A 13263-nucleotide genomic window follows, 5' to 3' on the forward strand; every position below is an offset into this window, starting at 1 on the left:
GAAGGAGGCAGCAAAGATGGGAGTGGTCCTCCCACGGGAGCCCTTCAGATCTGGCAGGCTTGAGGGTAGGGGGTGGACGGAGGTGCAGACGCTGCGTGACGTTGGATGAACTGCTGATGCGGAGTTCCCTGCTCACTCCGCCTCTGCCCTCCCCCTGCGCACCTTTAGCTTCTCCCCCAGGTGAAGCCGGAGGAATATGTCCAAGGAAACTTGCTCAGAGGGTCAAGGGCTCTTGGAATGGGGGCAGCGGCCCAAGGAGACCCCCCCTCATGGGACGTGTGGCCGAGGGGCAGCCTGCCTGGACTTCTCCCTGCCTGGGCCCCCTGCATGGGCGCGTGCTAAGTTGCTTCAGGCGTGTTTGGCTCTTTGTGATCCTATGGACTGTAGCCCACCAGGCTCCTCTGTCCATGGGATTTCCCAGGCACCAGTACTGCAGTGGGTCGCCATGCCTTCCTCCAGGGGATCGTCCCAACCCAGGGATCCAACCCCTGTCTCTTATGTCCTGCACTGGCAGGAGGGTCCTTTAGCACCACCTGGGAAGCCCCCCAGGGTAGTGCCTTCTGAACTATCTGCAGTGAAAGACATCTCACCCCCCAGCTTTAAACAAAGTTTCTGAACTGTTACAAACTGATACTTCTGTGTAATATAACAATAATGAATTTAGAGAAAGGATTAAAAAAAAAAAAGACGCTCAAGATACAGGCCCGCTGATCACACTTGGTCATTGTAGAAATGTTAAAAAGCTGTAAAGGTTTCTAAGTGCTCAGCCTTGATTTCTGTTCTTATCTTGCTTGTCAAGGACTGGTGCACGGGAGGACACAGGTCCGTGGGCCAGACTTTCCGAGGCGCTGACCCGGAGGGAGGGCAGTCTGCTGGGCACCGCGTCTGCCCTGAGAGCCCAGCCAGGCTCTCGATGGGGAGGTTGGGAAACAGCAGTCACCCTGGGCCTTCGAAGACACAGGCAGAAATCAGCAGCTCGAGAGTGAGGGACCTCGCTGAACAAATAGGACAATTGTCTACCGTGGGCGGAGGAGTGGGGAGAGCCAGGGAGGAATCAGCATAGTGACCCAAGAAACCCTTGAATGAGTTTCCTCAGAGAGAGGCGAGCAGAAATCACACCCATGAAATAGGATCAGATTGCTATGAAATGGGCTGCCTGAAGAAAGGACAGGTCATGGAAATTAAAAATACAATTGCCAAAAGGATAAATGAATGAAATCTAATCAAAGAGCTGAAAGAAGGTGTCTGCACAGTGTGCCTCCTAGCCTGGAGGCCAAAACGAAAGAAGCCCATCGTGACGGGAAAAGGGAATCAGAAGAGCTGAGACATAAATGAGCAACTCGAGAAGATCCTTGTCCACTTGGAGAGCGCTGCAGGCAGGAAAAGAGAAGCTGGAGGGAGGAGTTGGCCATGAAATGATGATGATGCTTGCCGGAGCTGAAGAGTGACCTCCTTCTGCACAATGAGAGTCCGGCGAGAACCAATGTGATGAGTAAAAACATCCGCTTCTAGATACAGCCTCATGAAATTTCAGGAAGGGAAAGGAAAGGATGGATAATGAGAAGATTCTGAAGTCCACGAGAGAGGGGGGAAAAGCACGCTGATGCTGAGGGTCAGATGGGGCTCAGGGTTCTCATCAGCAACCTTCCAGCGAGGAGATAATGAAGGGATGCTTCACTGTTCTCAGAGAAACTTCCTTTAAATGTAGAGTCTTGTATCCAACCAAATCATCGCTCAAATGTGAGAGCAAAACAAACACATTCTTAGACATGCAGGGCCTTTGGAAAACCACCTCCCAAGCACTTCTCCAGAAACACTTTCTCTTTTTTTTCAGTATTAAAAAATTGTTTTCTATAGGAAGTCTCGTAAATAAACAGAGAACATGATATAATGAAGTCTCATGTAACCCTAAGACGGTTTTAATTATCAGCTCATGACCGATCTTATCTCTGCTCCACCATCCGTTTCTCCAGCCCCAGACTGTTTTGTGTTACATCCCCAATATCATATAGTTTTACTTGTAAATATATAGGTATATAGATGAAGAGGAAAGAAAACTTAAAAATCAACACACTCACCCACGGAGTGTACACTGCCAGGAGGGAACAGGGATGTGTACCGTGGGCCCTGGGTGATTACGAGGTGCTGAAGCAGGTTCGTGTACCGCTGTGATGGGCGTGGTTGATGGTGAGCGCGGCTATGCGTGTGGGGGTGGGGGCAGGGGGAGAAAAAGCAGTTACTTGAGAAGGTACTATTAATACCACGAAATGAAAAAGAAATCTAAGAAAGAGGAAGAGATGGGATCCAGGAAAGAGTGAAATAAACCCATAAAAACAATGAAAAGGAAGAGTAACAACTAAGTGTGTGTGTTAGTCGCTCAGTCGTGTCCGACTCTCTTTCGACCCCATGGACTGTAGCCCCCCAGGCTCCTCTGTCCGTGGGATTCTCCAGGCAAGAATGCTTGCGTGGGTAGCAACTCCCTTCTCCAGGGGATCTTCCTGATCCAGGGATCGAACTCAGGTGTCCTGCATTGCAGACAGATTCTTTACCGCTGAGCCACCAGGAGACCTAAAAAAAAGAGTGTCAGGATGTATCTGAATTTTCGGTCAGATCTTTGCTCTCCAAAGAACTGGAAAGCACTGTGCAGTTACTGGATTGGAGACAGCATGACATCAGATGGATCTGTAAGTCTTATTTGGTCAAAAACGGTCATTTCGAAGGGGCTGAAGCAGGAAGGAGTGAGGAGGATCAAAATGGTCTTCTCTGGATATCCTTCTATAGCAGAAACTGTGTATTTCCATGCCATGCAATTCTTCTGTAATAAAAGTAAATCCTTTCTACAAGAAACAGGGGCAGGAGAGGTGGGGAGGAACCAAGCCGTTCAGTTCCCGTCTCTCCCTGCGTCCAAGTCATCCCGACCTGAGCACCTGCTGGGGTCACAGGGTCACGTAGAGAAATCCTTTGCTGTATACGCAAGGCACCCTGTCTTCCTTCTGGGCCTGCCCTCCACGTCAGGAGGGCAAATGAAACGTTAGCTCTATCTGCCTTCAAATGTCGCCCAGTCTGGCAACGAAACAGTCCTCAGGTTTTCCAGAATGAACACGTTCAGTTTCTCCTATGGCGGCCCCTCCCTCCGTGTTCCCCTCAGGAAGTCCCGGAGGGTGGGGGTGGGAAGGGGCTGGAGGCCCTGGGGACCACGAGGAAGACGTTCTCCCGCTGCGGGAACCCAGGGCTGGCGGCAGGCTCTGCGGGGCTCCTGGGCTGCCTCTCTCTTGACTAGGGTGAGTGCGCGCCCTGGTCTTGCCCGGCCCCAAGGACCCTGTGGGCTCTGTGGGGGTTCCGACAGCCTCGTGTATGTGTGTGTGTGTGTGTGTGTTAGCAGGCTGTGTGTGAGTGTGTCTCTGTGTGTGTGTCTGTGTGTGTATGTCTCTGTGTGTGTGTCTGTGTGTGTCCCTGTGTGTGAATGTGTCTGTGTGTGTCTGTGTGTGTGACTGTGTGTGTGTCTTTGTGTGTCTCTGTGTGTGTCTGTGTGTGTGTCTGTGTACGTGTGACTGTGTGTGTGTGTCTTTGTGTGTCTCTGTGTGTGTCTGTGTGTGTCTGTGTGTGTGTCTGTGTCTGTGTGTGTGTCTTTGTGTGTCTCTGTGTGTATGTCTGTGTGTGTCTGTGTGTGTCTGTGTCTGTGTATGTGTCTCTGTGTGTGAATGTGTCTGTGTGTGTGTGACTGTGTGTGTGTGTGAGTGTGTCTGTGTGTGAGTCTGTGTGTGTTTCTCTGTGTGTGTCTGTGTGTGTATGTCTCTGTGTGTGTGTGTCTGTGTGTGTCTCTGTGTGTGTGTCTGTTTGTGTGAATGTGTCTGTGTGTGTCTGTGTGTGTGACTGTGTGTGTGAGTGTGTCTCTGTGTGTGTCTGTGTCTGTGTGTGTGTTTCCCTGTGTGTGTCTGTGTGTGTATGTCTCTGTGTGTGAGTGTGTCTCTGCCTGTGTGTGAGTGTGTCTGTGTGTGTCTGTGTGTGTGAATGTGTCTGGGTGTGTGTCTGTGTATGTCTCTGTGTGTGTGTGTCTGTGTGTGTGTCTGTGTGTTAGTGTGTCTGTGTGTGTGTCTGTGTATGTGTGTGTCTCTCTGTGTGTGTGAATGTGTCTGTGTGTCTGTGTGTGTGTGACTCTGTGTGTGTGTGTGAGTGTGTGTGTGAGTCTGTGTGTGTGTTTCTCTGTGTGTGTCAGTGTGTGTATGTCTCTGTGTGTGTGTCTGTGTGTGTCTGTGTCTGTGTGTCCCTGTGTGTGAATGTGTCTGTGTGTGTGTCTGTGTGTGTGACTGTGTGTGTGAGTGTGTCTTTGTGTGTGTCTGTGTGTCTGTGTGAGTGTGTCTGTGTGTGTCTGTGTCTGTGTGTGTCCCTGTGTGTGTGAATGTGTCTGTGTGTGTGTCTGTGTGCATGTGACTGTGTGTGTGTGTCTTTGTGTGTCTCTCTGTGTGTGTCTGTGTCTGTGTGTGTCTTTGTGTGTGTCTGTGTGTGTGTGTCTGTGTGTGTGTGAGTCTGTGTGTGTGTCTCTGTGTCTGTGAATGTGTCTGTGTGTGTGTGACTATGTGTGTCTGTGTGTCTCTGTGTGTGTGAATGTGTCTGTGTGTCTGTGTGTGTGTGACTCTGTGTGTGTGACTGTGTCTCTGTGTATCTCTATGTGTGAGTGTGTCTGTGTGTGTGTCTGTGTGTGTGTGTGTGTCTGTGTGTCTGTGTGTGTGTGACTGTGTGAGTGTGTCTCTGTGTGTCTGTGTGTGTGAGTGTATCTGTGTGTGTGTGTCTGTGTGTGTCTCTGTGTGTGTGAATGTGTCTCTGTGTGTTTCTCTGTGTGTCTGTGAGTGTGTCTCTGTGTCTCTGTGTGTGTGTCTGTCTGTGTGAGTGTGTCTGTGTGTGTGTCTGTGTGTGTGAATGTTTCTGTGTGTGTCTGGGTGTGTGTGACTCTGTGTGTGTGAGTGTGTCTCTGTGTGTGTCTGTGTGTGTGTCTGTGTGTCTGTCTGTGTGTGTCTGTGTGTGTGTGACTGTGTGTGAGTGTGTCTCTGTGTGTCTCTGTGTGTGTGTCTGTGTGTGTGACTGTGTGTGTGTCTCTGTGTCTGTGTGTGTGTGTCTGTGTGTTTCTCTGTGTCTCTGAGTGTGTCTCCGTGTGTGTCTCCGTGTGTGTGAATGTGTCTGTGTGTGACTGTGTGTGTGTTTCTGTGTGTCTGTGTGTGTGTGTCTGTGTGTGTGTGTCTGTGTGTGTGTGTCTGTGTGAGTGTGTCTGTGTGTGTGTCTCTGTGTGTGTGTCTGTGTGTGTCTGGGTGTGTGTGACTGTGTGTGTGTGTGTGTCTCTGTGTGTGTGAATGTGTCTGTGTATGTCTGTGTGTGTATCTGTGTGTCTGTGTGTGTGTGACTGTGTGTGTGTGAGTGTGTGTCTGTGTGTGTGTGACTGTGTGTGAGTGTGTCTGTGTGTGACTGTGTGTCTCTGTGTGTGTGTGTCTGTGTGTGAGTGTGTCTGTGTGAGTGTGTCTGTGTGTGTGTCTCTGTGTGTGTGTGTCTGTGTGTGTCTGGGTGTGTGTGACTGTGTGTGTCTCTGTGTCTGTGTCTCTGTGTGTCTCTGTGTGTGTGTGTCTGTGTGTGTGTTTCTCTGTGTCTCTGTGTGTGAGTGTGTCTCTGTGTGTGTGAATGTGTCTGTGTGTGACTGTGTGTGTGTCTCTGTGTGTGTCTGTGTGTGTGTGTCTGTGTGTGAGTGTGTCTGTGTGTGTGTCTCTGTGTGTGTGTGTCTGTGTGTGTCTGGGTGTGTGTGACTGTGTGTGTCTCTGTGTCTGTGTGTGTGTCTCTGTGTGTGTCTCTGTGTGTCTCTGTGTGTGTGTGTCTGTGTGTGTGTTTCTCTGTGTCTCTATGTGTGAGTGTGTCTCTGTGTGTGAATGTGTCTGTGTGTGACTGTGTGTGTGTGTCTGTGTGTGTCTGTGTGTGTGTGTGTGAGTGTGTCTGTGTGTGTCTGTGTGTGTGTCTCTGTGTGTGTGTGTCTGTGTGTGTCTGGGTGTGTGTGACTGTGTGTGTGTGTGTCTCTGTGTGTGTGAATGTGTCTGTGTATGTCTGTGTGTGTATCTGTGTGTCTGTGTGTGTGTGACTGTGTGTGTGTGACTGTGTGTATCTGTGTGTGAATGTGTCTGTGTGTGTCTCTCTGTGTGTCTGTGTGTGTATGTCTCTGTGTGTGAGTGTGTCTGTGTGTGTGTCTTTCTGTGTGTCTGTCTCTGTGTGTCTGTGTGTGTGTCTCTCTCTGTGTGTATGTCTCTGTGTGTGTGTGTGTCTCTGTGTGTCTGTGTGTGTGTGTGACTGTGTGTGTGTCTGTGTGTGTGTGTATCTGTGTGTGTGTCTCTCTGTGTGTGTGTCTGTGTCTGTGTGTATGTCTTTGTGTGTGAGTGTGTCTGTGTGTGTGTCTCTCTGTGTGTCTGTGTGTGTGTGTGGTAGCAGGCTCTCAATCACCATCTGCTGCACCCATGAGCTTGGGGAAGCCCGGGCTTCAGCTCCTCTCCCGGGGACAGGCTGGGGCACTGAGGTTTGCGGGGCAGCCCCGGCCCCGCATCTGGTCCTCTCAGCGTCCCCCCTGCACCCTCCTTGTGCTGAACAAGAAGGTGGTCCCAGCTGGAGTCCAGCCTGATCCCACCGGGAGCTCTGGAGTGGGGGTTGGTTAACTGCTGCCTGTGGGCTGCCAGGGGGAGGTGTGAGGCTTCTCTCTAGAGGGGCTCACCCTGAACCAGCCTCTTCAAAACGGCAAGGCCGCGACCAGCAGGGACCCGTGTCAGAGCTGCGTGGTCAGAAGCAGGCCGTGGAATTCCTTCTGTTCCGCGGAAGGTCTGCCGGCTGTGTGCTGGGCCCCTTTCGCAGCCCTGTCTCCTGCAGCAGGTCTCAGTGTGTCTGCCAGCAGTCCCCATCTCCAATTCTCAGCTCCTGCCTGAAAAGCTGTAGCTGCACGAGGCAGCTTCAGGGTTTTCTGAGCCCCAAGAGGAGGTCAGAAACGGGAAAAATTAGAGAAGGGGTTTACCTGGAGCCAGATCTCGGCTCTGGCCACTGCGCTGTGTTTGAGACACTTTTGTGTTGTGCTGAGAGCAAAATGGACTAAGAAAGGGAACCCGGGGGAGGATGGGACCCTAGCTCTTAAATGGCCTCTCCTTTGCTGTTGTCCCCCCCACCCCCCCCACCCCTCCTCTGCAGAGAGCAGTCTCCTCCAGTGAAACCTGCCTTCGCCTCCCGGAGAATCATTCCTTATCAGGGAAACTGTCACACTCTTGGGACAGCAGAAAGGTATTTCACAAACTATTGATCTGAGAATTAATATATTGCTTTTTTCCCAGACGCCACACCTCACTGCCACTGTAGGTATGCAAACCCTCCAAAGTAGCGTCAGGAGCAAACCACAACCTACCAGGCTTTTAATTATGCTTTACATGCTTCATACTTCAATGCTGGTATTGTTCTCGCTGCCCCTTCAAGCTCACTCCTCTCAATTTCAGGTTGATTTCTGCCATCTCCCTTAGAGAGATGATTCCAGAAAGGCATCAGTTGTATCCATTATCCCTCATTAAAACAAAAAAACAAAAAAATACCCCCTGAAAGTTTCATTTACTTTCTTGTATTCTGAGCACCTTAAATGACCCTTGACTTTTTTTTTTTTTTTTTTTTTAATTCTTTCAGAAAGCATGGCTTCAATCCAGGAGGAAAACTGCCCCACCTGTAGGCTGGTAATGTACGTTCAATAGTTTCCAATTGCTTGCATTATGAAATATGATGAAAGCCATCTATATATCTCATGGGAGGAAAAGATACACCTTGAATTTCGCTCTGAAAACAGGACCGGTGGAGAGATATTTCTGCATGAAATGTGCAAAATGATGGCGGGCCCATTGCTGCAGTGAGCTGAGGGCTTTTTGGTCCGCGCCTGGGAGGGCAGGTTCGATGGGCCGTGGAGGCTCCATCTTGCGCAGGAGGCACGTGTTGAGAAAACGTGGGCTCGTTCCATCGCTGCACGGGCCGTGTCCTGTCCATTCTTCCTCTCCAAGGGGACGGACGACAGTCCCTGAAACCTGACCACCATTTCCTTCTCAGTTAATCAGCATTAGGATGATGGGCACGTTACACCCATTTTACAGTGCGGCGTATGCGCTGGCGACTCTACATAAATAACGAATAATCTCAGTAACGACCAGAAGGGCCTGTGAGCGATTGCATCGAGCACGTAATGGATGCTTTGTTTGTCCTCAGGGCTGTATCACCAGCGTGTAACTGATTAGGCTTTGGAGCGCTCTGGGTTACCTGACGCCTGAAGGGTGCTCGATCAAGTTGGGGGTCTGTTCCTCTCTGCACAGAACTTAACTGTGGCTCAATGTTCGCTTTAGGTCCCTCTGTTTGAAAATGGAAAATATTTTGCCCGGCTCATCAATCACCATGCCTGCCAATTGCTCCCCCCGCCCTCTCTTTGCTTTTAGAGAAAGCGACTAGAAACACCGAAGCAATGTAAATAGCTCTGAGTTATGTCTGTTTTCAACACACAACGTTTGAGCAGGAAAGTCAGGGCTCATTAAAAATATGAATGTGGTAGCTTATAGAATTGGCCACTTTAAACACGGTCGTCTACACACCAGTGGCTCTGAAACTGTTTTATAGTAGTCGGGGTGTTTATGGAGCAACTCGCGATTTCTACGTACGTGTCTCTCTTCAGTGTATTTCCCCAAGGTCCAGCTGGGCACAGCACTCACAAGACCACTCCAGCCAACCAGGAGGACGTCATCCGTCCCTGACTGATGGGAAAAGCACCTGTCGCTTTGTCCATGTCGACACCTGCGTGTGACAGTTATGTTATGACCACTTAGAAGAATTATATGCATCTCTGCATGTATGCTGTCCTTTCAGCACAACCTTCAGATTGTTTACTTTCTGTAAAATTAAGTGCGCTGTTATCTGCTTGGAACTTAACTGTGCGTGAAGTGTTTGGAAGATATGTTTCTCTGACCTTTGATTTTCTGTATCAGAGAATCGTGTCCGTGGGAAATGTTCCTACTGACACGGTGGAGCTCTTTGTGTAACCTGGAGGAAGGGTACCACTGCTCATACAGGGTCAGGGAGAGAGCGAATAGGAGGGGAGGAAACTTTCCAGGGAGGATGAAAGAAATTTCGCTTCTTTGAAGACAGGAAAGAGTGATTGGAAGTGAGAGCAAGACCAAACCATGTTAGGGTTGATCAGACAGAAGCGAATGTTAGGAAGAACCTACAGGGTTCAAAACTATTCAGCCCAGAGGACTGAGGCCGCAAGATAAACACGTGAAATAAACACCCTAATTCCCGTGAATGTGGAAGGGCTTCCTCTGGCATATTGTCTGAGCCCCCTGGCCTGAGAGCTGCTATAGGAAGAGCGAAATCGAAACCAAGCTGAACAGGGGCTTCCCTAGCGGTCCAGCGGCTAAGACTCCACGTTCCCAATGCCCGGGGCCTGGGCTTCAATCCCTGGTCAGGGGACTAGATCCCACATGCCGCAACAAAGACCCAGCGCAGCCAAACAAATAGGTGAAATTAAAAAAAAAAAAAAAAAAAGCCAAACCAAATAAGAACAACCAACAACCACACACACATACTTGTGTGTTCCATATAGACACATTTGTCTCTTTCAGCGTTCGCTTTTGTATTTGAGGGTGTGGAGATTAAATTATGATGTGGAAATGGTCCATACAAGGTTGAGGTACTTGACTAGGTACCTGAAATAGATCGATATCTTATTGATAACTATTAAGATCCATTGGACCTAAATACCCATATTACTCTGGGTACAACTGGTTTCTTTAAAGTGTGCTTTTCCAACCGTTTATGACACGGGCAACGCCCAGGAAACCAGCGTATCTGACGCCTGGAGCCGATCATGTTCCCTATCTCCTCTCTATTTCAGAGTTATTTTCAGTAAAAACTGTATCAAGCCACCAGGGAAGCCCGAGAACACTGGTGTAGATAGCCTGTTCCTTCTCCAGCAGATCTTCCCAACCCAGGAATCAAAGCAGGGTCTCCTGCATTGCAGGCGGATTCTTTACCAACTGAGCTCTCAGGGAAGCCCATACCAGGAGTCTGTACCAGTCACTATCTGTTTGTATTTTGGTTTTAAAACAGTTATCAGTTATAAGAAATGAAGTTCGGTTTTAAAGATAGTGTTCAAATTCAGGAAAATATTTCATATATGAACCAAAATTTATACTTACTCCCCCCTCCCAAAAAATTGCCGTTTGTGATCGTGTGCACTTTTGTATCTGGCTTCTTTCACTTTGAAAATTGTTTTCAAGGTTCACCATGTTGGTGAAATATCTAAGAAACCATTGACTAACCCAGGGTCATAAATACTTACTCCCATGTTTTCCCCTAAGAGGGTCATGATTTTAGCTCTTACATTTAGGTCTGTATTCCACTCTAATGTAATATTTGTATATGGTATGAGGTAGGGGTTCAAATGTATTCTCTTGTACCAGAATATCTTTTCACCCCGACACTGTGATTAAAAAGGCGATTCTTTCTGCATTGAATTGTCTCGGCTCCTTTTGTCAAAAATCAATTGACTATAAATTAGGGTTTACTTTTGGACTCAATTTTATTTCATTATCTCTGTCTAACTTTATGCTAGTTACCACCACATCTTGGTTATTGTAGCTTTGAGCTAAGTTTTAAAATTGGGAGGTGTGAGTTCATCTTTTTTGTTCTTCATTTTTAAGGATGTTGACATATGCTTTGATATTCTGGGCCCCTTGAATTCCCATATGAGTTTTAGGGTCAGCTTGTCAATTTCTTCAAAAAAGGAGACTTTGATAGGAATTATGTTGAGTCTATGCATCAGTTTGAGGAGTGTAAACATGGGGTGTCTTTCCATTTATGTAGATCTTGTTTAATATCTTTCAATGATGTTTTTATGGTTTTCAGTGTATGTCTTCACTTTTTTTGGTTAAATTTACTCGAGTATTTTATTCCTTTTTGATGTAATTGTCAATGGTTTTCATAATTCTGTTATCAAATGGTTTATTGCTAGTGCATAGGGTTACAGTTGGTTTGTATATCGATCTTGATCTCAATGTTGCTGAACTTATTACTGAAGGGTTTCTCTTTTTTTTAGGGAATTCCTTGGGATTTCTTTATACAGGAGGCTATCATCTGCAAATAGAGGCAGTTTACCCCCCGCCCCATCTGGACGCCTTGTGTTTCTTTTTCTTTTTGCCCTGTTGCCTTGGCCCATCCCATTGGTGGAAGAGCCTTGGGTAGGTGTCCTTGTCTCGTTTCACAGGAACCCACTTTTAAAACGAGCCTGTTGTGTCGCTGGGTTGGAGTGTGCTGGGGGCAGACTGCAGAACTACGTTAACGCCCTAGGAGAATACAACATTTATTAAAGTTCAAGCAATAAAAATGTGCTAATCTAAGGCTCACATGTGTATTATTAACACCCAAGCTGGGAATGCAGATTGGTGCAGCCACTATGGAGAAGAGGAAGGAGGTTTCTTAGCCAACTAAAAGCAGAACCCACGATCCCACGCCGGGCACGGGCTCAGGGAGACCGAGATTCGGAAAGAGACATGCACCCCAGGGTTCACAGCAGCACTGCTCACAGCGGCCAAGACACGGGAGCAACCTGCGTCCCCTGGCAGTGACCGGACAAAGACGATGTGACCCACTCACACGGTGGAATTCTATTCAGCCATAATACAGGGCAGAATAATGCCGTCCCCACCTACCCGGCTGCACCTGCGGATGGTCACTGCCCGTGAAATAAGTCTCATAGAGACAAATATCATCTGATGTCACCTATATGTGGAGTCTACAAAGGAAAACGAGAGCACACAAATGAACTTATTTCCAAAACAGAAAGAGACTCACAGGCGCAGAAAATAAACCTGCGGTTACCCAAGAGGAAAGGGGCGCGGAGGAAGGATGGGTTAGGAGTTTGGGACTAGCAGGTACAAGCTACTATTCATGAAGTAGATAACCAAAGACCTATTGTGCAGCACAGGGGCGCATACTCAGTGTGATGCAATAACCTAGAAGGGGAAAGAGTCTGTGCTGTACGCCTGAAACTTACACGATGCTGTAAATCAATTATACGTCAATGTGAAAAATACCCAACTAGCAACCACAGCCACTGTTTAGCACTTAGACCAACGGAAGATACTTTCCAGGGAAGAGGAGTTTATCGTCGGTGTTGTGTAGAGCTGTTGGTGGCAACTTGATGGTAGAAACGCACCCACTTTCAGCTGGTTTTACTGTGACCTTGCCTTCTTCGTGGGGCACGTGCCCGCTCCCACCTGTGCCGGGGTGGACGTTCCCGCGGCCCCAGCCCTGGTGAGCCAGTGCCCTCCCCGCCTGCTGCCAGTCTCTGGGGTCTCGACTTCTGGACAGCTTTGTGTCTGGTGTGGGCGGCAGACCACGCACAGGCCTGGGCTAAGGCGTCCGTTTCTGTGCACGGAAGACTCTTCACTCCTGTGGCCAAGCCGACTGAGATGGTCCTCGGGGCTGGCTGAGTGCCAGCCTCCCTTCTGTCTGTCCTGTCTCTGTCCCGGCGCAGCTCAAGCTGCGGGGGCTGCAGGCAACCCTCGGGTGCAGCGAGGGCCTGTGATGACGGCTCGGTTCTGCTGTTACTCATCATGTGGCCCTGGGCTCACGGCTGCAGCTCTTTTGGTTTCTCTTCCGTGAAACGGAGACAAAGGTGCGATCTTGACCCGCCGCCACCTCGGCCCCCTCCCTCTTTCGCTGTCGAAGGCAAAGGGGGTGCAGCTGTTGAAGGAGTGAGGCCTTGTGAATAAACAGAGGGCGAAGCAACCTGCTTCTATCATTCCTGCTCTCCAGGGGCTCACAGCCTTGAGCTTGTCAAAATATATTTCAAGATGTGTTTCATTTTTTTTTGCACATATTAGGGGGAATGGAGAGGGTGTCATTTCCTTACGTGAGCCCAGTAACTGACAGCTGCTGTTTACAGGGCGAACAGGAGAATTGTTTTGCAAAGGAAGTGTGTGCTCCTGAAGATGCTGCCAGGGCCCCACTCCATCCCCTGGTACCTCACGCTCCACGTACAAAGTCCTCACCGTTATCAAGGCAACCGCCAGGGAGTCTCGCAGACTCACAGGGGCAGTGCCCAGCTAGCTACCAGTGGGGTTGGAGGGTAATTACTCCAAGTCACTCCCCCGGCTGGGAGGGTAACTCCCAGGCGAGTTCTGTCTCCAGGGGTCCCAGTGGGACCAACGCCAGCTGCTCACCATGGCAACG

The sequence above is a fragment of the Capricornis sumatraensis genome, chromosome 3 (genome assembly GCF_032405125.1).
Source record: "Capricornis sumatraensis isolate serow.1 chromosome 3, serow.2, whole genome shotgun sequence".
Lineage (NCBI taxonomy): Eukaryota > Metazoa > Chordata > Mammalia > Artiodactyla > Bovidae > Capricornis > Capricornis sumatraensis.